Source organism: Oryctolagus cuniculus, chromosome 18 (assembly GCF_964237555.1).
Source record: "Oryctolagus cuniculus chromosome 18, mOryCun1.1, whole genome shotgun sequence".
NCBI lineage: Eukaryota > Metazoa > Chordata > Mammalia > Lagomorpha > Leporidae > Oryctolagus > Oryctolagus cuniculus.
Genome location: NC_091449.1, coordinates 28,338,000 through 28,363,516, shown reverse-complemented (window position 1 = coordinate 28,363,516; position 25,517 = coordinate 28,338,000). Strand labels below are relative to the sequence as shown.

Genomic DNA, 25,517 nt, shown 5'->3' with positions numbered 1-25,517 from the left:
GCAGGGTCCTGTGTTGCTCCTCCACGAAGAGGGGGAGCGACACTGTACAGCTCCAATGCCAGCAGTCAGGAGCTTCTTCTGGGTCTCCCACACAGATGCAGCTGCCCAAGGACTTGGGCCATCTTCCACCGCTTTCCCTGGCCATAGCAGAGAGTTGGATCGAAAGCAGAGTAGCCGGGTTCAACCTCCACCCATATGGAATGTCAATGCTTTACATGCTATGCCACAGTGCTGGCCCCTTGATTGGCCTTTAACTTAGACTTTTTTATGATATTAAAAAACACCATGCTTTTCTAAGCTCTTTCCATTCAGTTTCTATTTTGTAAACTCCAGATAATACTGTCCCCAGAATTAATCTAAGGTATAAATGCTATGATATAAGGCATTTAAACCCTTAACCTGTCTCTTTGAATACGCAGCTATGTTAGCTCTGTGTCCATTCTTCTGTCTCTGTACTAGATGAATAAAACGACAGTGTAAAATGATTTGAAAAGAACTATAAGGGGTCGGTGCTGTGCTGCTGCTGCCAATTGGGGAGTGAACCAGCAGATGGTAAACCTCTCTCTCTCTCTCTGTCTCTGCCTCTCCTTCTCTGTAACTCTGACTTCCAAATAAATCAATAAATCTTAAAAGAACTATAAACATCAATAAAACACAAATGAAAATTGTATTCTCAAAACTGGATATTAAACCATGCCTTCTACACCTCTGTTAAAAGCTACATTCTATCATAGTCATTTATGATTTCTAGGGCCAAAGTAGTAAATAAGATTTTTCTGGAAGAGACAGAGGTTATGAGGGAGCCAGGATTTGGGGTCAGTTAGCAGCAGTGAGTGTCACTCTTTCAGATTTGATTCAGGAAAGGAAGAAAGCAACTGATCCCTGAGATTTTGGTGGGGGGAAGGAAAGGAAGGAGGGACTGAATAAAAGCAAAGGCCCTCTGGTTGTGGGCACCCACCCCTGACTACAGCCTTTGGGAGGGCCAGCTGGTGTCTCTATGGATGATGTGGCCTGTACTCCATTTCCCAGAGTTCCCAGGAGCTCAGATGTATTATGCCTTCTGAATGCCTGTGCACATGTGCATGCTGCTGCCATTCCCTGGGGCCTGAGTTGGAACAGAGGGAGTTCATTCCCTGATCAGGGTCAGCCCTGGGGGCTGTGCTTCTCCTTCTCTGGCATTTACTGCATCTCCTGCTCTGCACGTGCGATCCCAGGGAGTTTCCAAGTGCTCACCCCGAGCCTGCCTCCTGCTGCATCTTCCCTCTTCATCATTCACCTGTGGGTCCCACTTACCAGGGAGTCTCTTCCCGCCACTCCCCGAATCGCTCCCCGTGTGTCCAGAAGAAAGGGTACCTCCTCCAGGGACTTTCTGCTGCAGGTTTGGCATGCAGGAAGGGGCAGGACATGTGTGGGAGAAGGGTGGGTGCCAGGGAGCCATAGATCATGGCAGCTTCCCCCGAGGTCAGGACTGGGACCCGGGCTGTTCTGTCTCCCACCTCCACTTCCCAGGCTCCCAGTGCCTGGAATCTCTCCTGCAGGACCTCACCCAAACTGTCCCTAATGCGCTTTATTTAGTGGTTACAGGAGAGAGGGGGCAGCATTCTGGGAACATGCACACGCAGGGAAGGAAGGCAGAAAGACTCCAGCTCTCCACAGTTAAATAAGCTGGGTTCCCACTGTGGGTGGTCTCAGAATGCAGTCTGGCCAGGCCTCTTGATGTTTACTGGACTGGTTCCTGCAGGGTGGGTCTGGGTGGCCTTCAGCAGGGAGCCTGGGGCAGCAGAGGGGTGGGCAGGAGGATCTGACTAGGTTCTGCCCCACTGCTCTCATCCTGCACCTCATCTTCCTGGTGGGGAGCAGTGTGAAGTGTGCATTGATCCCTCTCAAGTATTAATTATCAGACTTTTCCAATGTGGAATTTGAAGCTGTTCCAGAAACCTGGGGTGGGAAAACTCCCTTCTTTCAAACAGGCACAGAGACAGTGGAGGATCCAAGGAGTTTCTATTAATGGCCCTAGGCTCAGCTGGAATGATTTCCTGAGAATTGTGCATCAAATTCAAGTTTCTTAGCTGTTACAGCATTGGTGGGTTTAAATGGCAGCCTTCATGACTTAGGTCCACATTTCCAATGGTCAGTGGGTCCAGTATGTTTGTAAAAGAGATGCCGGGGACAGATTTATTAGGATAGATTTATGACTGGAGTTTACAGAAGCAGAACTTAGGACATCTTCCCTCCCTAGATAAGATTTCAGTGGGCAGCTGTTTCACTCGTTAATTGTGAGCATCCACTTTTAAAGGTTTGTGTTGGATGTGGTCCACTTCTCTTTCTTTGATGATTTATTTGGCTGCTTTTCATTTTCTGTCTTCAGCTATTTCTTCTCCTGTTAGCAAGGCTGTCAACTGTTTTGACCTGACGCTGATCCCTTTGCAAAGTGAGAAGGGAACTAAAATTAATGCAAGTCTACTGTGTTGTCAATAACTGGAGCTACTTTTTTAAAGATTTATTTATTCATTTGAAAGAGTTACACAGAGAGAGGAGAGAGAGAGAAAGAGAGAGAGACGTCTTCTGTCCGATGGTTCACTCCCCAATTGGCAGCAACAGCTGGAGCTGTGCCAGTCTGAAGCCAGGAGCTTCTTCTGGGATGAAGCTGTTTTTTAAAATAATTATTTATTTATTTGAAAGGCAGAGTTACAGAGTGGTAGAAACAGAAATCAATGGTTGGAGCTGTTTGGATCCACAACCAGAAGCCAGGAGCTTTGTCCAGGTCTCATAGGTGGGTGCAGGAGATGAGGGATTTGGGCCATCTTCTACTGTTTTCCCAGGCCACAGCAGAGAGCTGGATGGGAAGTGCAGCAGCCAGGATCCCAACCGGCACCCATATAGGATGCTGACACTGCAGGCAGTAGCTTTACCCACTATGCAACAGTGTTGCCCACTAACTGGAGCCCTTTTAATCTGAGTTTGCATAAAGTGGAGAATTACAACATCATAAATACAGATAAGTAACATCTTTTTCTCTGCCCAGTACTTTACAGTTACCCAGTGATCCACTGAGAATCTTACATTCCACACTGTGTAATTAAGAAGGTCAGTTAATTGTCTTATTTTGGGTTCTGTGGTTAAACCCATGACATTTTTAAAATGGGAGGATATTAGTTCTACAATTTCATAAAGACTGCTCTGTGGAAGCATCAATAGAAGTTATAACTGTGAGAGTGGTAAGAAAGAAGAGGGGAAGAAATAAGTGCCCCTTACTCCACTCAGAGATGTCCACAAATGGAGTAGAAGATGTGCCCTTGAAAACTATGGCTGACTTTCTGGGACAAACTGTGTTTGAGTGCTTCACATGTTCTTATAGAAAGGTGTTGCCACCAGGTTATTAGTATATTTATTTAGTTAGTTTTTAAAGATTTATTTATTTATTTGAAAATCAGAGCTACACAGAGAGAGAAGGAGAGACAGAGAGAGAGAGAGATAGAGAGAGAGAGAGATAGAGATATGTCTTCCATCAGGTTCATTTCCCCAGATAATACTACATCATTGTGAACTTTGCTCAGTTCCTGACCTATACCTTTCCTTTAACCTAGTACTTTGCCATGTAGTAGCCCATGAAAACTGCAGACTGCATAAATGAATGAATATTTGGAGGGTTGTGATTTCTTAGAGGAACATCATGAGACAGAAGGAATAAAACAAAACAAAAGTATCCTCCGTATATAGAAGATATACTGTTTTTGCAAGCTATAGAGAAGAGGAAGAAGAAGGAAAGTAGTGAGACTGGAAAGGTTGTGGCAAAGGTAATAGGCACTAGTCAAGAATTCAACAAGCCCATTAGGAAAGTATTTTTTTTATTTTTTTTATTTTCTTTTTTTATCTTTTATTTAATGAATATAAATTTCCAAAGTACGACTCATGGGTTACAATGGCTTTCCCCCCCATACCGTCCCTCCCACCCACAACCCTCCCCTTTCCCACTCCCTCTCCCCTTCCATTCACATCAAGATTCATTTTTGATTATCTTAATATACAGAAGATCAGCTTAGTATACCTTAAGTAAGGATTTCAACAGTTTGTTCCCACACAGAAACATAAAGTGAAAAATAATAGATGATTTTTTTTTTAAATGATGATGAAATCAGATCAGACCTATTGTCATGTTTAATCCCAGTGAGAGTCAAGTTGGGAATTGATAATTTCTTTTTTTTTTTTTTACAGAAGATCAGTTTAGTGTACATTAAGTAAAGATTTCAATCGTTTGCACCCCCATAGAAACACAAAGTGAAATATACTGTTTGAGTAGTCGTTATAGCATTAAGCCTCAGTGTACAGCACATTAAGGACAGAGATCCTACATGAGGAGTAAGTGCACAGTGACTCCTGTTGTTGACTTTACAAATTGACACTCCTGTTTATGGCATCAGTAATCTCCCTTTGCACCAGTCATGAGTTTCCAAGGTTATGGAAGCCCCTTGAGTTCTCCGACTCTTATCTTGTTTAGACAAGGTCATAGTCAAAGTGGAGGTTCTCTCCTCCCTTCAGAGAAAGGCACCTCCCTCTTTGAAGACCTGTTCTTTCCACTGGGATCTCACTCACAGAGATCTTTTTGCCAGAGTGTCTTGGCTTTCCATGCCTGAAATACTCTCATGGGCTTTTCAGCCAGATGCGAGTGCCTTTAGGGCTGATTCTGAGGCCAGAGTGCTATTTAGGACATCGCCATTCTATGAGTCTGCTGAGTATCTCACTTCCCATGTTAGATCACTCTCCCCTTTATTTATTCTATCGGTTAGTGTTAGCAGATACTAGACTTGTTTATGTGCTCCCTTTGACTCTTAGTCCTTTCATTATGATCAATTGTGAACTGAAATTGATCACTTGGAATAGTGAGATGGCATTGGCACATGCCACCTTGATGGGATTGAATTGGAATCCCCTGGTATGTTTCCAACTCTACCAATTGGGGCAAGTCAGCCCGAGCATGCCCCAAATTATACATCTCTTCCCTCTCTTATTCCCACTTTTATGTTTAACAGGGATCACATTTCAGTTAATTTTCAACACTTAAGAATAACTGTGTGATAATTACAGAATTAAACCAGTCATATTAAGTAGAACAGACAAAAAAAAATACTATGAGGGATAATGTATTAAGTTGTCCATTAGCAGTCAGGGCTATGCTGATCAAGTCACCATTTCTCATAGTGTCCATTTCACTTCAGGAGGTTTCCTTTTTGGTGTTCAGTCAGTTGTCACTGATCAGGGAGAACATATGGTATTTGTCCCTTTGGGACTGGCTTACTTCACTCAGCATGATGTGTTCCAGATTCCTCCATTTTGTTGCAAATGACTGGATTTCGTTGTTTCTTACTGCGGTATAGTATTCTAAAGAATACATATCCCATAATTTCTTTATCCAGTCTACCAATGATGGGCATTTAGGTTGGTTCCAGGTCTTGGCTATTGTGAATTGTGCTGCAATAAACATTAGGGTGCAGACCGCTTTTTTGTTTATCAATTTAAACTCCTTTGGGTAAATTCCAAGGAGTGGGATGGCTGGGTCGAACGGTTTCTGAGGAATCTCCAGACTGATTTCCATAGTGGCTTGACCAGTTTGCATTCCCACCAACAGTGGGTTAGTGTCCCTTTTTCCCCACATCCTCGCCAGCATCTGTTGTTGGTAGATTTCTGTATGTGAGCCATTCTAACCGGGGTGAGGTGAAACCTCATTGTGCTTTTGATTTGCATTTCCCTGATTGCTAGTGACCTTGAACCTTTTTTCATGTGCCTGTTGGCCATTTGGATTTCCTCTTTTGAAAAATGTCTATTGAGGTTCTTGGCCCATCTCTTAAGTGGGTTGTTGGTTTTGTTTTTGTGGAGTTTCTTGATCTCTTTGTAGATTCTGGTTATTAACCCTTTATCTGTTGCATAGTTTGCAAATATTTTTTCCCATTCTGTCGGTTGTCTCTTCACTCTCCTGACTGTTTCTTTTGCAGTACAGAAACTTCTCAATTTGATGCAATCCCAATAGTTGATTTTGGCTTTGACTGTCTGTGCCTCCCGGGTCTTTTCCAGAAATTCTTTGCCTGTGCCAATATCTTGAAGGGTTTCTCCAATGTTCTCTAATAACTTAATGGTGTCAGGACGTAGATTTAGGTCTTTAATCCACGTTGAGTGGATTTTTGTGTAAGGTGTAAGGTAGGGGTCTTGCTTCATGCTTCTGCACGTGGAAATCCAGTTTTCCCAGCACCATTTATTGAATAGACTGTCCTTGCTCCAGGAATTAGTTTTAGATCCTTGATCAAATATAAGTTGGCTGTAGGTGTTTGGATTGATTTCTGGTGTTTCAATTCTGTTCCATTGGTCTATCCATCTGTTTCTGTACCAGTACCATGCTGTTTTGATTACAACTGCCCTGTAGTATGTCCTGAAGTCTGGTATTGTGATGCCTCCGGCTTTGTTTTTGTTGTACAAGATTGCTTTAGCTATTCGAGGTCTCTTGTGCCTCCATATGAATTTCAGCATCATTTTTTCTAGATCTGCGAAGAATGTCTTTGGTATCTTGATTGGGATTGCATTGAATGTATAAATTGCTTTTGGGAGAATGGACATTTTGATGATGTTGATTCTTCCAATCCATGAGCATGGAAGATTTTTCCATTTTTTGGTATCCTCTTCTATTTCTTTCTTTAAGGTTTTGTAATTTTCATCGTAGAGATCTTTAACGTCCTTGGTTAAGTTTATTCCAAGGTATTTGATTGTTTTTGTAGCTATTGTGAATGGGATTGATCTTAGCAGTCCTTTCTCAGTCATGGCATTACTTGTGTATACAAAGGCTGTTGATTTTTGTGCATTGATTTTATATCCTGCCACTTTGCCAAACTCCTCTATGAGTTCCAATAGTCTCTTAGTAGAGTTCTTTGGATCCTTTAAGTACAGAATCATGTCGTCTGCAAAGAGGGATAGTTTGACTTCTTCCTTCTTGATTTGTATTCCTTTGATTTCTTTTTCTTGTCTGATGGCTCTGGCTAAAACTTCCAGAACTATGTTAAATAGCAGTGGTGAGAGTGGGCATCCCTGCCTGGTGCCAGATTTCAGTGGAAATGCTTCCAACTTTTCCCCATTCAATAGGATGCTGGCTGTGGGTTTTTTATAAATTGCTTTGATTATATTGAGGAATGTTCCTTCTATACCCAATTTGCTTAGAGTTTTCATCATGAAAGGGTGTTGAATTTTATCAAATGCTTTCTCTGCATCAATTGAGATAACCATATGGTTTTTCTTCTGCAGTCTGTTAATGTGGTGAATCACATTGATTGATTTGCGAATGTTGAACCATCCCTGCATACCAGGGATGAATCCCACTTGGTCTGGGTGGATGATTTTCCTGATGTGTTGTTGTATTCTATTGGCCAGAATTTTATTGAGGATTTTTGCATCTATGTTCATCAGGGATATTGGTCTGTAATTCTCTTTCAGTGCTGCATCTTTCTCTGGCTTAGGGATTAAGGTGATGCTGGCTTCATAGAAAGAATTTGGGAGGATTCCCTCTTCTTCGATTGTTCTGAATAGTTTGAGAAGAAATGGGATTAGTTCTTCTTTAAATGTCTGGTAGAATTCAGCAGTGAATCCATCTGGTCCTGGGCTTTTCTTTGTTGGGAGGGCCTTTATTACTGTTTCAATTTCTGTTTCAGTTATGGGTCTATTTAGGTTTTCGATGTCTTCATGGTTCAATTTTGGTAGATTGCATGTGTCCAGGAATCTATCCATTTCTGATAGGTTTTCCTGTTTGCTGGCATACAGGTCCTTGTAGTAATTTCTGATGATTCTTTTTTATTTCTGTGGTGTCTGTTGTTACGTTTCCTTTTTCATCTCTGATTTTATTGATTTGGGTCTTTTCTCTTCTTTTTTTTAGTTAGTTGGGCCAATGGGGTGTCAATTTTGTTTATTTTTTCAAAAAACCAGCTTCTCGCTTGGCTGATTTTTTGTAATGTTTTTTTGGATTCAATCCTGTTAATTTCTTCTCTGGTTTTAATTATTTCTCTTCTCCTTCTAGATTTGGGTTTGGTTTGCTGCAGTTTTTCTAGGTCCTTGAGGTGCGCTGAAAGCTCATTTATTTGGTACCTTTCCAATTTCTTGATGTAGGCACCTATTGCTATAAATTTGCCTCTCAATACTGCTTTTGCTGTATCCCATAAGTTTTGATATGTTGTGTTGTTGTCTTCATTTACTTCCAGAAAGTTTTTGATTTCTCTTTTGATTTCTTGAATGACCCAGTGTTCATTCAGGAGCATGTTGTTCAGTCTCCATGTGTTTGCATACTTTCTGGGGTTTCCTGAGTTGCTAATTTCCAGCTTCATCCCACTGTGGTCTGAGAAGCTGCATGGTATGATTCTAATTCTTTTAAATTTGCTGAGACTTGCTTTATGGCCTAGTATGTGATCAATCTTAGAGAAGGTTCCATGCGCTGCTGAGAAGAATGTGAAGTCTGTAGATGTAGGGTTGAAAGTTCTGTAGATATCTGTTAGATCCATTTGGACAATAGTGTCAATTAAATCTGCTGTTTCCTTGTTGATCTTCTGTCCAGATGATCTGTCTATTTCTGAGAGTGGAGTATTGAAGTCCCCCAGTACTATTGTATTGGAATCTAAATCTCCCTTTAAGTCCCTTAACATATCTTTTAAATAGACCGGTGCCCTGTAATTAGGTGCATATACATTTATAATAGTTACATCTTCCTGTTGAATTGAACCCTTAATCATTATATAGTGTCCCTCTTTGTCTCTCTTAACAGTTTTTGTATTAAAGTTTATTTTGTCTGATATTAATATGGCTACACCTGCTTTTTTTTTGGTTTCTGTTGGCATGGAATATCTTTTTCCAACCTTTCACTTTCAGTCTGCATGCCTCTTTGTTAGAGAGATGTGTTTCTTGTAGGCAACAAATAGTTGGGTTGTGTTCTGTGAGCCAGTCAGCCAAACGGTGTCTTTTAACTGAAGAATTCAGACCGTTAATGTTCAATGTGACAATTGATACGTAGTGACTTTGCCCTGCCATTTTCCCGGAAATATTTTCTAGTATATGCTTTGAGCTTCCCATGCTCTTTTACTGGTAGGTGTTCTTCCTTTCCCTTCTTTCATATTGATGGCCGTGTTTCTGTGTTTCTGAGTGTAGCACATCTTTAAGTATCTTTTGCAGGGCCGGACGAGTGGCCACAAAGTCTTTCAATTTCTGTTTGCTATGAAAGGTCTTTATTTCACCTTCATTCACAAATGAGAGCTTGGCAGGATATAATATTCTGGGCTGGCAATTTTTCTCTCTTAGCACCTGTGCTATGTCTCGCCATTCCCTCCTAGCTTGTAGGGTTTCTGATGAGAAGTCAGCTGTGAGTCTGATTGGAGATCCTCTGAGAGTAATCTGACGTTTCTCTCTTGCACATTTTAGGATCTTTTCTTTATGTTTCACTGTGGTAAGTTTAATTACCACGTGTCGTGGTGAGGATCTCTTTTGGTCATGTTTATTGGGGGTTCTATGAGCTTCCTGTACTAGGATATCTCTGTCCTTCTCCAAACCTGGAAAGTTCTCTGCTAGTATCTCACTAAAAAGGCCTTCCAATCCTTTCTCTCTCTCCATGCCTTCAGGAACTCCTAGAACTCGAATGTTGGTTTTTTTAATAGTATCCTGTAGATTCCCAACAATATTTTTTAGGTTTCTAATTTCCTCTTCTTTTCTTTGGTTTGACTGTATGTTTTCCTGTGCTCTATCTTCTAAGTCCGATATTCTCTTTTCTGCTTCACCCATTCTGTTTTTAAGGCTTTCTAATGTGTTTGTCATTTGATCTATTGAGCTCTTCATTTCATTTTGATTTCTCTTGACTATTACACTTTCCTGTTCTACTAGTTTCTGAGTTTCATTTTGACTCTTCCTTAAAATTTCATTTTCACGAGAGAGATTTTCAATCTTGTCCATTAAGGATTTCTGTAGTTCAAGGATTTGCTTTTGAAAACTTCTAAATGTTCTTATCATAAATTTTTTGAAATCCGTATCTTGCATTTCTTCTATCTCATCATCTTCATACTCTTGGCTTGGGGTGTTTTGCTTATTTGGAGGCATCATAGTGTCATCGTTGATCTTGCTCCCTCTATTTCTGTGTTTGTTGCTCGGCATAGTTAATTCTTCTTGCGTCACTGTGCGTTTTTTTTCTTTTTTTTTTTTTTTATACTGTGTCTGTGTTAAGTGGACTGCCTGCTGTTGGAGGAGCCTTGGAGGCTTGAGATGGGTGCGGCCTGAGAGCTCTGCCTGGTTCTTCCTGGTTAAGGGTGTGCAAAGGTGACACCCTCAGGTTATGCGTGGTAAATCTCTCTCTTTTTATTTATTTATTTATTTTATTTATTCAGGGGGTAAGTAACACCGCAGGGCAGGGCTGTGCAGAATTGATGGTATTTAGCTTCCAGTCTTTGGCTCCTCTGGACTCCCACTGGGTTGGCTAGGCTACTGAATTGTAGTGACTCAGTTCCTTAACTCTCCCCCATTGATATGTAAATCCAAAGAGGAGGCCTGCTCTTTGTCTCTTGGGAATTCTTCAAGCCTTGCAGCCTTGTAACCTTTGCAAGGTTAGGGGGAAGAGAAACCCCAAAGCTTTTTTTTTTTCCTTCTTTCCGGTAGTGAGTTTGCTGCACTTTCCGGCCCCCCTCTAGATTCTGACCCCCGTTTCCCCACCAATGTCTCGGGTTATTGAGCTCACCTCCCCTTCCAGCGCCGATGTGTGGACTCGGAGCCCTGAGCGTCCCAAGTCTCCCCGCTGTTGTCTGTGTGGCATGCACTCCCCTTGGAGCACTGTCGCGCAGACCCTGGGGCTTCTGCGTCTGGGTCCCGCGACTTGGCTTCCGCGCGGTGGGCGACCTTGTTCTCCCAGTAGGTCCTCCGATTCACGCCTGCTCCATCCAGAAGGGTTTCCCCTGTATCTTTGTGGGGAATCAAGGCAGGACTGCCTGTTGCTCAGCCACCTACACCCACACCTGAGCAGTTTCTGGACCACTTCCCGCTTGCGAGGTCTCAGGCTTCCTCTTCTCCCATTAGGAAAGTATTAAGGATTCTTTACTTCCATGTAGACTCTGCCCTCTAATGGTGAACAGGGTCCTCTAAACCCACTTGTTGCACAAATGAAAACCCAAGCATTGTCTTCTCCCACAGATGGAGTCTGCTATTGGTTTTGATTTACATTTCCCTAATGGCTAGTGATATTGGGCATGTTCATCTATGTCTTGACAATTGAGATTTCTTCTTCTGAGAAACATCTATTCTGATCATTGCCCATTTCTTACGTGTACATTTTGCTTCTTGTTTGGAGTTTTTCCAGTTCTATATATGTATGTTCTGGCTATCAATCTTTTGTCATAGTCAGAGTTTTCAATGTTTCCTGCCATTCCGTCCATTGTATCTTCACTCTGTTGATTACTTTGTTGTGAAGATGTATCTTAATTTGATATGCTCAAATTTGTATATTTTATTTTTGTTACTTGTGCTTTTGGAATCTTATGCAAACTGTTGTCTCTGCTAATGTTTTACAGTTTCTCATATGTTTACTTAGGTTTTGGGTTTTTTTTTTAACATACATAATTTTATTACAAAATTTTTTTTAAAAAAACAACACAGAATGCAACATCCTAACAAAAAATCCAAATTTACAAATGATACTAATTCCTACAACTTTGCTGCGCTACCATACACAAGTCAAGAAATTAAAGAAACCATTAAATATTTAGGAACATTCAACATCAGAAGCTTTAAAATCTAACTGTATGTAGTAGCCCCTCAAAAAGCTACAACCTGCATTTTTTAAAAAAAGTATTTTCTCTACAAAGAATCTTATCAGCTATACAAAAATCTGTACAGTTTTTTTATACTGAAGCTAATATTGAGCTGCACTTGAATTCACATTCTTAGCAAAACAACTGCCTGAGCACACACGCACACTCCACACTCATCATTACAGGATAGCCATTTATTCTTCATCTTCATCCTCTTCCTCATCATCTTCATCTTCTTCTTCTTCCTCTTCTTCCTCCACATCTTCAGGTTCATTCTTCTTGTTTGAGCCTGTGGGCCTACCAGGGCCCTTCTTTCCCGCTTCACTTTTGCCCTTGGCACGGTATGCAGCAATATCCTTTTCATATTTCTCCTTTAGCTTAGCTGCTTTCTGTTCATATGGTTGTTTATCTTTGGCTGAGTGTTCAGACCGCATCTCACCCAATTTTTTTGCAGTGTCCCCAATGGACAGGCCAGGGTGTTCACTTTTGATCTTTGGGCGATGTTCAGAGCAAAAGAGAAAGAAGGCAGATGGTGGTCTTTTAGGAGCATTGGGATCCTTTTTCTTTCCCTTCTTATCACCCTTGGGAGGAACGTAATTTTTCATCTCCCTGTCATAACGAGCTTTTTCACTTTTTGCCATATCTTCAAACTTGGACTTTTCCTTTGCAGACATGGTCTTCCATCTCTCCGAGCATTTCTTAGAGAATTCTGCGAAATTGACCGAAGAGTCAGGGTGTTTCTTCTTGTGCTCTTCCCGGCACGTCTGCACGAAGAAGGCATAGGAGGACATTTTGCCCCTTGGCTTGTTGGGGTCTCCTTTACCCATGACGACGGAACGGCGGCCACCTGGTGTGAGTTGTTCCTCAGACTCCCGCAGAGCGGCCAGATCCGACGGCATTGCTTCCTTCCCTCAGCTCCGGCATGAACTCAGGATGTGAGGGCGATCTGGCTGCGACATCTGTCACCCCATTGATCGCCAGGGTTGATTCGGCTGATCTGGCTGGCTAGGCGGGTGTCCCCTTCCTCCCTCACCACTCCATGTGCGTCCCTCCTGAAGCTGCATGCTGGGTCGAAGAGGACGACCTTCCCCGCTAGAGGAGGACCGGTCTTCGGTCAAGGGTATACGAGTAGCTGCGCTCCCCTGCTAGAACCTCAAAACAAGCTCTCAAGGTTTTGGTTTTATATTTAGACTTTTAATTAACCTTGACTTGCTTTTACATAGTGTATGAGGTGTTGGGGTATCTTTTCAGGCTTCTACATATGGATAATCACTTTCCTTTAAACCATTTGCTAAGGGGATTCTTCTTTCTCCTGTTTGTTTTCTTTCCTTTATTAAATAGGGGTTGGCTGTAGAAAAGTCAGTTTATTTCAGCTGCCTATTTTTTCCATTGAACTATGTGTCTGTTTTTCCAACAGTGCTAACACTGCTTCTATTTTTTTTAAGATTTCTTTATTTGAAAGGCCAGATGCTTCTTCCAAGTCTCTCATGTGGGTGCCAGCACCCAAGAACATGGTCCATCTTCCACCAATTTCCCAGGTGCATTAGTAGGGAGCTGGATTGGAAGTGGAGAACCTGGTCTTCGAGCAACAACATATGGGATACATGCACAGCAGGACAAGGCATTAACCTACTACACCACAGCATCAAACCCTTCCTTATTTACTTCTGCTGTGATCTTTCATTATTCACTTTTCTACTGCCCCACAACTTGACTCATTCCTGTTTTTTTTTTTTTTTTTTTCTGGGTCCTGGAGGATGGTAGTAGGTTGCTTCTGGGATATCTTTTTTTTTTTATGTTAGTAGGTACTTGGTAATCTAAAATCATAGTTTTTACTTTCTATATTTCTCTGCTAATCACGAGGACCTTCTAGATGACAGCAGAAAATGCTAGCAGAAATGAGGATATATTAATTTGCTAAGAAAATACCACAGAGAATATGATTTAAATCATGGAATTTTACTTCTCAGAGTTGTAGAGCTTGAAAATATCAGATCAAGGTGCTAATAGGCTCGATTTTTCCAGAAGCCCTTCTCTGATGTGACAGACACATCTATCATTTGATCTGCTTAAAAGCACTTTCTTCAGGTAGAGTTATGTTGGTGGTTAGCACTTCAGTGTTTGAGTTTTAGGGAGGCACATTTCAGTCCACAACAGCAAAGGGGTCCTGTGGTCTACTTCAATGACAGCCATCTCTGCGGAGGATAGAAAGTTTGAAATCAGCATTAGGATTTCTCACATTATTACTGTCAGTGCTATCTCCATCAAATGTGCATTCATGTACACACAAACAAAACTACCTGTACACATAAACACATTCAACAGTGGAAATGCCTGATGGTTGTGTACAGATAACATCAATATAATAATCCATAAGATGGCCTATTAGCAGACATTAAAAGAGAATTAGAAAGAATGACAACAAAATCTGCAGTTACCTATATTTATGTCTATATGTATGATATTCAGTATTTATAGTTGCTAAAAGATGAATACTGATGTGTGGAAATAAAAGCTAAACCTTACCTTGCAATATTGCAGCCTAGTCTACATGAAAGATGTCTTCCTAAAACCTTTCCCTGGGCCCATTCTGTGGCATAGTAGATTAAGCATCCACCTGCAGCACCAACATCCCACATGGGCACCAGTTTGAGTCCCTGCTCCTGCACTTCCAATCCAGCTCTTTGCTAATGGCCTAGGAATGCAGTGGAATATGCCCTGAGTGCTTGGGCCCCTGCACCCATGTGAGAGACCTGGAGGAAGCTGCTGGCTCCTGGCTTCTGGCACCTGGCTTCAGATCGGCCCAGCTCCAGCCATTCTGGCCATTTAGGGGGGAACCAGTGGATAGCAGACCTCTCTTTCTCTTCCTCTCTATATCTGTCACTCTGCCTCACAATAAAGAAATACATTTTTTAAAAACTTTTCCCTTTTTAAATTTCTTAATTGTTTTAAAGATTTATTTATTTATTTATTTACAAGTCGAGTTACAGACAGAGAGGAGAACCAGAGAGAAAGAGGGAGGTCTTCCATCTGATGTTCACTCCCTAATTGATTGCAACTGCCATAGCTGTGCTGATCCGATGCCAGGAGCCAGGAGCTAGTTCCAGGTCTCCCAGATCGGTACAGGGGCCCAAGGACTTGGGCCATCTTCTACTACTTTGCCAGGCCATAGCAGAGAGCAGGATCAGAAGTGGAGCAGCTGAGTATTGAACCGGCCCCCATATGGGATGCTGGAGCTTCAGGCGAGGGTGTTAACCTGCTCCACCACAGCACCAGTCCAACATTTTAAATTTCTGATACTCTAAAGTAGCAAAGGACTGCATTACATCTAGGAAAGATGTATTTAAAAATTATAAATCTAGTGCATTTTAGCAGAAGTCCTAACAAATACTTCTGATTTTCTCAACATTATGTATAAATAAATGATAGAATGAGTCATTGTCAGATTAATAGAAGGAGTTTGAGAGGATTGTCTCTCTTTCAATTGTGTTGAATAGTTTGAGAATCATTAGTTCTTTAAAAGACTTGTAGAATTCAATAGTGAGGCTGTCTGATCCTGGACTTTTCCTTGTTGGGAGGGTCTTTATTACTCATCCAATCTCTGTCTTGGTTTTTGATTTGTTTAGCTTTTCTATGTGTCTTCATGACTCAATTTTGGTATATTGTGTATGTCCAGGAATCTGTTGATTTTTCCTCTAGGTTTTCCAATTTGTTAACCATCACAACAGATGCCCGCATCATATATTGCAGTGCTAATCTGAGTTTTGGGTACTCCACTTCCAAATCAGTTTCATGTTAATATCCCTGGGAAGCAATGGATAATAGCTCAAATTCTTTCCTTCTTGTCATCTAATTTGGAGAACTGTAACCTCAATGGGGACTTGAAACCTGGTCTTGCACAGTGGTAGCCATATAGAAAGTGAACCAGCAGATGGGAGATCTCTCTGCTTCTCTTTCCTTCTCTCTTTGTCTCTGTGTCTCTCTGCCATTTTTTATCATATTAAAATATTTAATTACTTATTTGAAAGAGTTACAGAGAGAGGGAGAGACAGAAATCTTCCACCACCTAATTCATTTTTGAGATGACTTTAATAGCCAGAGTGTGGCCAGGTTGAAGCCAGGAGCTTTTCCTCCGATGTGTGTGGCAGCATCCCAGCCACTTGGGCCAACTTTCCCTGCTTTTTCAGTCCATTGGTAAGGACCTGGATCAGAAATGGAATAGCTGGTACTTGAACTGGTGCACGTAGAGGATGCCAATGTAACAGATAGCAACTTTGTCCACTGCACCACAACCACCAGCTCCTCTTTCTGCCTTTCCAATAAATAAATCTTTTGAAAAAGAATTTAAGGTAGTAAAAGTAATCATGACTGAGCAATGACAAATTTATTGAAGTGATCGACTTTCTTAAAGGTCTATTTATGAATTTGAAAGGCAGCACTAGAAAGAGAGAGTGGGAGAGATGGATCTTCCTCCTGGTTTGTTCGCTCCTCAAATGGCTGCAGTGACTGTGGCTAGGCCAGACTGATATCAGGAGCCAGGGGCTTCTTCCAGGTCTCTCACATGGGTGCAGGAGCCCCAATATTTGAGTCACCCTGTGCTGCTTTTCCAGACACATTAGCAGGGAACTGGATCCGTTTGGAGCATTAATGTCTATGATACTCTCCTTGCAGTTGAAGGATTTAGAATCCATTTCAATTATGGGTGGGCCAAGTACAACAGCTCCCAATTGTCCAAGGTTTGGATTAGATGGGTTCTGAGAAATTTTGTTAAAATAGTTATTAATCATAACTCTCAGTTTAAGCTTTTCTTACCAAATTTTCATGTTTGCTGATGTTTATATCTATGGGAAAATTGGGTCTCTGGATTGCAACCAATGAAAGCATCCAGACTAACAGTAATAAGGTCAACAGTCAGCAGAATGATGTCCAGCTGAACTGAAATAGCTTTTCTTATTTGGTAGAGGGGTTACCTCCTGCATTATACTGACATACTGACATAGACAGTAGATATTGGAGCCTGTCTCTTCTGCCAAATGGAGAATGCCGCATTTTGATCCATCATATATATATTTATATATTATAATATATATTATATATTTCTATACATAATATAGAATTACATATAATTATCATAAATATATAATATATAATTATATATAAATATTATATATGAATTTATTTATATATAAATATATAATTATTTCTGATCCAGCTCCATACCAATGGATTGAAAAACCAGTGAAAGATGGTCCAAGTGCCTGGGTTGCTGCCACACACATTGGAGGAGGAGCTCCTGGCTTCAACCTGGCCACACTCTGGCTATTGAAGTCATCTCAATAATATATATATATGATATATATAATAGTTATAATAAATTATATAATATTATCTGTTTATAATTATTATATATTATATAATATATGATAAAGCATAATATATTTTATATATGAATATATTTATATACATAAATATATATAAATAAATGTAAATATATATATATATATAGAATTTATTTACGTATTTGACAGGTGTACTTACAGACAGTGAGAGGAAGAGACAGAGAGAAAGGTCTTCCATATGCTCATTTACTCCCCTAATGACTGCAATGTCTGCAGCTGGGCCAATCTGAGCTAGGAGCTTCCAGGTCTCCCACATTTTGGCAGGGACCAAAGCACTTGGAACAGCTTCTACTGCTTTCCCAGGCTATTGCAGAGAGCTGGATGGGAAAAGGAGAAATGGGGACTAGAACTGGTGCTCATATGGGGTGCCAGCACTGCAGGTAAAGGATTACACCACTGCACCACAGTGCTGGCCCCAGTCTATCCTTTATTAAGGAGATCTCAGTAATCATGTTCAGGTATTGCTGTCCTATATTCATGGCCAAAGTCCTAGCAGGCAACATGGTTTGGAGAATCGTAAGCACAAGGTGTGTAGGAGACTTCATTTCTCATACAGCACAGTTAATAACAAGGTTCCAAGAGGGGAAATTACTTGCATCATAGTCTTTGAGAACTAATGGACAGCACAGGTGATCTAAAGAATTTAGAAGGTTTGTGAGCCCCTAGAGTGAAAAAGTCACTGGGAGCACAAGGACAGTGCCTAGAGTTTATTTTGATGGATTTTAGCCCCTTTCATTGGAGGGAGGCCCGAAGAAGCTGGACTGATTAGTAAACCTCAGAAGTGTCTTTTCAATGTGAAGGCAAACTGAGACTGAGGGGTTTTTGGAAAAACGTTGAACAAAAGACATTTCCCACACGTGGTTAAGACACATCATTTATCTACTGATTTTCATCAGATCTGTTAACATTAGGTATAAGGTACAGTGGACATGGTGGATGGCATATAGCAATATGATTTTAGTAATATATCATGAGGTGCTTTTTTTAAATGGATTTAGCAGGTAAAATTGGGCTACCTAATGGGATGTAGCTGGAATAATCACCTTTTTGTTAAATAAATCTGAGGTAATAAATGTTAGTGTATGAAGACATTGAGTTTTCTTTTATTGGGCCTTCTTGGTTATTTTAATCTGGGATCTGCGAATTCTCATTTTCTTTATTTTATTCCTCATCATGTCGGACCAACTCTGCTGCTTTGGGGATTTTTTTAGTACATCTGACATTTGGAAATTTAGACAATAGTATAGTTAAAATGAGATGTACCAAGTAAAGTATTTATTTTTATTCTGATACATATTTTGGAATTCTTCTAAAATTCCTATTGAGTATCCTTGTTAAATTTAGTTGCATCCCAGGTTAAGACTTATTGGAGGCAGGCTCCATGGCTCAATAAGCTAATCCTCCACCTGCGGTGCAGGCACACCAAGTTCTAGTCCTGCTGGGAGAGCCAGATTCTGTCCCAGTTGCTCCACTTCCAGTCCAGCTCTCTGCTATGGCCCAGGAGTGCAATGGAGGATGGCCAAAGTGCTTGGGCCCCGTACCTGCATGGGAGACCAGGAGGAAGCACTTGGCTCCTGGCTTTGGATCAGCGCCATGTGCCAGCTGCAGCACACTGGCCGCAGCGGTCACTAGGGGGTAAACCAACAGAAAAAGGAAGACCTTTCTCTCTGTCTCTCTCACTGTCCACTCTGCCTGTCAAAATAAAAAATAATTTTTATAAAAAGACTTATTGGAGCCACTTTAGTGATTACACCCATGAAACTTTGTTAATAAATGCAAATAGAACCTGGGAAAATTGATGTATATCTTATGCTGTAGAGACTTAAGATTGAACATCTTTTTTTATCTTTTTTAATTATATAATTTAAAAACAAATTTTAGATTTTTTTTTTTTACTTTACTAAGTCACAGCTCTGGCCCCATTAATATGACTTAACAATGTTTTTTCCTCTCAGAATTATCTCTATTGTTTCAGTTAACTGCATGCCTTTTCTTTACATTCAGATTCCCTCAGCTGTCAAAGCTTATTCATCTTAATTCTGTTGTTCCTATTTCCCTCCCTTTTATTCTGTCCCTAGGCTAATTGAGATCATGATTCTCCATTCCTTCTGTGTGGTGTCACAGTAGGCTTGAAGTGTTCTTTTTCTCTTCTGATTTCTAAAGAAAGAAATTATGTATTCCCCCAGTTTAGATATTTTAATAATGCACTCTAAAACAAAGGTTAAATGTTCTTAATTTGACAAGAATTTTCGGGGCCAGTGGTGTGGCATAGTGGGTAGAGCCACCACTTGCAGTGCTGGCAGCTCATATGGATCCAGATCTCTGCTATAGCCTGGGAAAGCAGTAGAAGATGGCCCAAGTCCTGGGCCCCTGCACCCATGTGGGAGACCTGGAAGAAGCTCCTTGCTCCTGGCTTTGGATTGGCACAACTCTGGCCATTGCAGCCAACTGGGGAGAGAACCAGTGGATGGAAGACCCCTCTCTCTTCTCTGCCTCTCTCTGTGCAACTCTGACTTTCAAATAAATAAATAAATCTTTTAAAAAATATTTTTTTCTAATTTTAGATTTGTTCTACTTCATTGCCACTTCAGGGTGTGTGTAAGGAGTGCATATCCAGTTTTTCTATTTTGGAATTTGGGGATTTTGTATTAGCTCTGCTGTGTATTCATTTTTCTTGAGCATTGGTGATATCTTCTCCTTAGTTGTATTAAGAGAGAGAGAGCAATAGCCCTCATGTCTTTTTAGGTAAGTAAGACATATTAAAAACAGAGCATTCAGTATACATTCATAGTATTTTGACTTGTTCAATTGATTTTCCTGACCTCCCTTGGATATTCTTGGTCTTTGCTGTACAACTTTCTATACTCATTAATTCTTTGATATTCCCAAATCCAGAAAATGAATGACTCAACAGCTGTGTTCCTGTATTTGCTGGGATTCAGGGTAAGAAGCAAAGTGGAGGTGTTCAGGAATCTAAAGTTACATGCTACATAGCAAAGCACATCATTTCCTATACAAAGTGACTGGGAAATCCAGAATCTTTTGCACACATATTGGATCCTGAACTATTACTGACCTATTCAGTAAGATTTTAATGTATTTATTTTCTGTGTGTGTGTTTGTATTTCTAAATAAACTCTGCTGGGCTACTTAACATTAACATGTATTGCAGAATTCTTTCATCAGTTTTTACTTTTAAAAAGTTTCTCTTTCAGTTTTATGGGAGAGGGTAGAAGTTTCCTGCGATGTAACTGAAAATTCATTCATTCATTAAAGTTAAAAATATTTGTTGCAAATTGGTAGAATACTATTAATTCTCATGTGATTTACATGAAACTAAATACATTCTCTATTTTGTTTTGCTTAAAATTTCTGCATGTGTGGACTTCTTTTTTCCTTCTTGCCCCAAATCCCTTTTTGTATTGGGATGGCAAATGGGTTTTACACTGGAGAAAACATGTTATTTTGGCAAAGAAGTACTTAGCGTTCCTGCTTCAAGTATTCAAATATTGCATTGGAAATCAGTATATTTGTTTACTGTACAAATGTCCTTCATACAATTTTGTAATCTTCTGGGATGGGAGAGGAAGCAGGAAATAGGAGGATTATGGGTGGGAGGGATGTTTTGGGGGAGGGGAAGCCACTGTAATCCAAAAGCTGTACTTTGGAAATTTATATTTATTAAAAAAATTAAACAATTTTGTAATCTTCATCTTCCTTTTTATTTCATCCTTTTTTTAAAAAAATTCATTTATTTTACTTGAAAATCAGAGTTACACAGAGAAGGAGAGAGAGAGAGCAGTCTTCCAACCACTGGTTCACTCCCCATTTGGCCACAATGGCTGGAGCTCTGCCAATCCAAAGCCAGGAGCCAGCAGCTTCTTTTGGGTCTCCTATGCAGGTGCAGGAGCCCAAGGGCCTGGGCCATCCTCTACTGCTGGATAGTAAGTCTTACTTGCCTAAAAAGATGGATAGTAATTTGAGTAGCCAGGACTTGAACTGGCACCCAATTGGAATGTCAGCACTGCAAGCCACAGCTCTACTTGCTACTCCACAGCATCAGCCCCCTAAATTCTTATGAGTATTGCTACACGATTGGAATTTATAATTGATAATGCTGAACAATTGAAACTGTCTTATTTACAATTGTAGGACTGGATATGGCAGTTCTACTTGAAGTAAAGTATGTAGCCTGCTTATTGTATGATTTTCGGAAAAGCATGTATTTATATATAACAGCAGATCTGTTAATCATTTAAAAGTGAATTATCATGATTACCCAGATGTAAAGAATGCAATATGTGCTAATGAGTTAGCAGTCACAGACATTTAGAATTAGAGGGATTTTAGAACTTTTTCAATACTGCAGTTTTTATGAAAAACTAATAATTTTTTTTATTTGACAGGTAGAGTTATATACAGTGAGAAATCAGAAAGGCCTTCCTTCCATTGGTTCAGTCCCCAGATGGCTGCCACAGTTGGAGCTGTGCCCATCCAAAGCCAGGAGTCAGGTGCTTTCTCCTGGTCTCCCATCCGGGTGCAGGGCCCAAGCACTTGGGCCATCCTCTACTGCCTTCCCGGGCCATAGCAGAAAGCTGGACTGAAAGAGGAGCTACCAGGACTAGAACACTTTGCCCATAAGGGATACCAGCACCACAGGTGGAGAATTAACCAAGTGAGCCACGGCGCTGGCCCCCGATAAATTTACTCTTAACAAAATATCAAAATATCTTATTTAGTATAAAGTTAGTAGTGAAAAGAGACTACCTTGTTGAACACAGAAATTTGAGATTATATTTCTTGGTATTAATTTGCATCTTAAGGCTTATTGCCTAGTTTATTTCAATATTTCAATCTAATATTACTAATAATATCTTGTACTTAGTGGTTCACTGTGTGCCAGACAATATTCTTTTGATTTTTTAAAAGATTTATTTATTTATTTATTTGGAAGTCCGAGTTACACAGATAGTGAACAAGAGGAAGAGAGAGAGTTCCTCCATCTGCTTTTTCACTCCCCAGATGACCTAAAAGGTCAGAGATATGCCAATCTGAAACCAGGAGCCAGGACCTCTTCAGGGTCTCCCATGCAGATTCAGGGGCCCAAGGACTTGGGCCAACTTCCTACTGCTCTCCCAGGCTATAGCAGACAGCTGAATGGAAAATGGAGCAGCCTGGACTTGAACCGGCCTCCATATGGGATGCCCCCACTGCATGCAGTGGCTTTACTAGCTACACCACAGCACTGGCCTCAAGACAATGCTCTAAAATGATGCATTAATTATTCCCAAATATTGAAAAGTGGCATGGTACACATTTGAATGTGTTGTTTTGTACTAGTTGTAGAAACAGTTTAAAATATATTTATATTTAAAAATGTAAGCTTTGATCTAAAGGTTTACTTTCCCTTAAGGTGCCTGTTTGGAAACTGAGAGATCATTGAAGTCTCAAGATAGAGTACAACTGATCTTATCCAAGCCTCCTTTATCACATGAGGATGCTAAATGCCAAGCCCAGAGAAGTAAAGTGAATTGTTCAAGGTCACATAGGTAAGTTGTGGCAGGGATAATTCTGTATTAGCATTAGGTATCCTGATACATAGGCCACTGTTCTGTCAATTTTGTACTCCTTCTGGAGTTAAAGATTCTAAGTTGTGGAAAATTGAATTTGGAAATTTAGTGGTTGCTATGTTGTTATGGTGAGAAATTTCTGTGTATAGCTATGAGTTGCTTAAATTTTATTCAATATATTTTTCTAGTATGTTTGCTATTTATTTGAAATGTATAACAAATAGCTTCATCTATTTGCCAAAAGAATTTTTTAAAGATTTATTTATATTATTTGAAAGTCAGAATTACACAGAGAGAGAAGGAGAGGCAGAGAGAGTGGTCTTCCATTCACTGGTTCACTCCACAGTTGGCCTCCATGGCTGCAGCTGTGCTGACTGGAAGGCAGGAACCAGGAGCCTCTTCCTGGTCTCCTATGCAGTTGCAGGGGCCCAAGGACTTGTACCATTTTATAGTGTTTCCCAGGCCATAGCAGAGAGCTGGATAGGAAGTGGAGCAGCCAGGTCTTGAACTGATGCCCCTATGGAATACCAGCACTGCAGGTGGCAGCCTCACCCACTATGGCACAGTGCCAGCCCTTGCCAAAAGAATTTATAGAAGCTATTCCATATATACACTTAACAATTATTTAGTTACTTGACATGAACTATCCCTGCATATTTGAAAATTTTGAATGGTATCACTTGGGTTTTAAGAATGTTATATTTTAGGTCTCTTAATATTTTTAGTGATGATGTTTTAAAGGCCCTTCCTGTTTTATGAAAAATGATAAGGATTTTGTTTTACAATGGCCATAGTATTACTACTTAAAGCAATAGATTAAATAACACTTTTAAACAAAGTCATTTAATACTAAATTCTAACACACTGGTATATTTTAAAGTGAGAAACTGGATTTCTTTCAGATATTCTAAAGAAGAATGATAATCAAAATTGAAGACATCTACAGTTTTTAATCACTTGTTTTAAATATTGGTCATAATGGTCCAATTTTGAGTTTAATTTTAATTAGCTTTTAAATGATTCAATATGTTTTATAGAAAAAATTCGGAGAACATAATTATATACTCAACCTCCCTCCCTTCTTTTTCCTTCTTTTTCATTTTTTTTAGCTTATGAAATGACATTTTCAGTTTACATTACATTAAAAACGGTTGTTGAATCAAGGGACAAGTTTAACAGGCAAAAAGCAAAAAGATCGTAATTTAGAGGGAATACAGACAATGGCTCTAAACAATATTTGAATATCACATCTAAACAATATTTGAATAAATTGATAAATATTTTAATTTCTCCTACTAAAATGCTCAAAGTCTTTAATTATTTATCAAATATTAGTGCAAAATTATGGATTTAAATGATCCCAAAAAGTGATGAATTTTTGTGTAATAAAGTCCAATTTTTGTCAAGGCTTTTTGACAGTCTCACAGAAAACTTATGTTTGTGAATGGGAAGAATAATACCAAAATATCCATACTACCAAAAGCAATTTGCAAATTCAATGCAATCCCAATCAACATACCAACGATGTTCTCAGAGCTAGAAAAAATGATGCTAAAATTCACATAGAAACATGAGAGATGCTTAACATCTAAAGCAATATTATAAAGCAAAAAAAAGCTGGAGACATCACACCATATTTTAAGACATATTACAGGGGTCAGCACTATGACAAAGCAGGTAAAGTCACCGTCTGCAGTGCTGGCATCTCATATGGGTGCCAGTATGTTTCCCAGCTGCTCCACTTCTTATACCCCTCTCTGGTATAGCCTGAGAAAAAAGTAGAAAATGGCCAAAGTCTTTGGGCCCCTGCACCTGCATAGAGACCTGGAAGAAGCTCCTGACACTTGGATTCAGATCAACAGAGCTCCAGCCATTGTGGCCATTTGGGGAGTAAACCAGTGGATGGAAGACCTCTCTCTCTCTCTGCCTCTACCTCTCTGTAACTCTGCCTTTCAAATAAATATACTGCAAAAAAAAAAAAAAAAAAAAAAAAAAAAAAAGAAGTGTTAGCACTGATATAATAACAGACACATAGTTCAATGGAAAAGACTTGGTAGCATAGAAATAAACCCAAATTTCTACCAGCAACTCATATTTAACAAAGGAACTAAAATGAACTGGAGAAAGAAGAATCTCTTTCACAAGTGGTGCAGAGGAACTTGATTATCCATATGTAGAAGCCTGAAAAGAGACTCCAACATCTCTTACACTATGTGAAAGTGAACTCACAGTGAATTAAAATGTAATCATAAGACCCAAACCCAAGTAAACATAGGGAAACTCTAAATATTGTCAACACACAATAGCTTTTGGGTAAGATTCCAATAGCAATAGTCACAAAAATAAAAACAGAGACATTTGAGTATATCCAACTAAGATACTTCTTCACAACAAAGTAAACATCAGAGTGTAGATACAATGAACAGATGGCAGGAAAAATTAAAACTCTGAATGTTTACAGATTTCCAGAACATTTACATGAATTGGAAAAACTCCAAAAAATACAGTGAAGAAACAGGCAAGGATCTGAATAGACATTTCTCAGAAGAAATGTACATGGTCAAAACATGTGAATATGCCCGATGTCACTAGCCATTATGTAAATATAAATCAGAACACCATATCAGTCTCCAACACCTGTGGGAGAATACAACACTCAGGTGTTTGTGTGTGCAGCAAGTGGGTTTAGAGGACCCTGTTCACCTCTGGAGAGCAGAGTCTACAGGGAGGTAAAGAAACCTTAC

At 39.9% G+C, this 25,517-nt stretch overlaps 1 pseudogene; it reads right to left on the bottom strand.

Moving 5' to 3' along the window:
* Positions 1 to 11,717: 11,717 nt before the first annotated feature.
* Positions 11,718 to 12,959, bottom strand: LOC138846671 (high mobility group protein B2 pseudogene; annotated as a pseudogene).
* Positions 12,960 to 25,517: the final 12,558 nt, after the last annotated feature.